The sequence below is a fragment of the Dioscorea cayenensis genome, chromosome 12 (assembly GCF_009730915.1).
Source record: "Dioscorea cayenensis subsp. rotundata cultivar TDr96_F1 chromosome 12, TDr96_F1_v2_PseudoChromosome.rev07_lg8_w22 25.fasta, whole genome shotgun sequence".
Taxonomy (NCBI): domain Eukaryota; kingdom Viridiplantae; phylum Streptophyta; class Magnoliopsida; order Dioscoreales; family Dioscoreaceae; genus Dioscorea; species Dioscorea cayenensis.
Genome location: NC_052482.1, coordinates 15,257,582 through 15,258,670, shown reverse-complemented (window position 1 = coordinate 15,258,670; position 1,089 = coordinate 15,257,582).

The window sequence follows — 1,089 nt, the reverse complement described above, 5'->3', positions numbered from 1 at the left end:
TTCTCACGACTGTGCACCTTATTAGCACTAACAAAAACTCATTCACCTGGGGATATCCTGCTTCTATGCACACTTTACTACTTGATTGGCATGTACGCTTGTGTTTCACCCTTATTAAGGAAACTAGCATTTAGTGATCTAAAGCCTACTAGGATGACCCTACAATTAGCGGATAGGTCATATAGGCATCCTAGAGGTATCATTGAAGATGGCTTGGTAAAAGTCAACAAATTTATCTTCCCATTAGATTTAGTTATTTTTAACATTTATGAGGATGTTGATGTGCCACTTGTCTTAGGTTGCCCATTTCTAACCAACTACCAAGTACTTTTTGATGTTAGCATTGGTACAATGACTCTTAGGGTTGGGGATGAGGAAGTCATTTTTGCTTTAACTAATGGCAAGAAATATTTTCTTGCTTCTGATGGTACTTGTTATTTTATGGATATGACTAACTCAATTATTGATGATTTTGTACAAGACATGGTGCATAAGGAGTCTTTTAAGGAGTTATTGGATGACAGTCAAGATGAGGAGACATTTTCCTTGCTTCCAACAAATAAAGTTGAGGAATGAACACGGAAGAAGCATTGGAATGTGGTCACTCAACTAAAGAAAGATAAGGATAAACCTTTGCTCAAGGAGGTAACCTCTGAGTCAGTCGATGCGATTGGTAAGCTCTCAATTTTGTCCAACTTTACACTTGAGCTCTATTTCGGAGACACTCACATTAGGGTTGAGGAGTATTCCTATTTGGAACCTCCTTGACATGCGCACACCATGTACGTCAAGCTAGTGATGTAAATCAAGCGTTTCTTGGGAGGTAACCCAAGCGTTTTTTTATAATTTTTCTCATATTTTGATTTTTAGTTGCTAGTTGATTCATTTTTGTGTTTGTAATAAAATGTTTGGGTTGTCATTCTTTTCCATGAGTTGGTTCGTTGGTTGTTTGTAGGATAGATGCTCATTTTTATGCTTCCTAGGTCAGATTTTCTATTTTGACACACTTGGGTAGAACAAGGGAAGTTCCACTATGATAAACCAAGCAGGCATCTTTCCAAAATTTGGAGAACCAGATTGGACATGTTA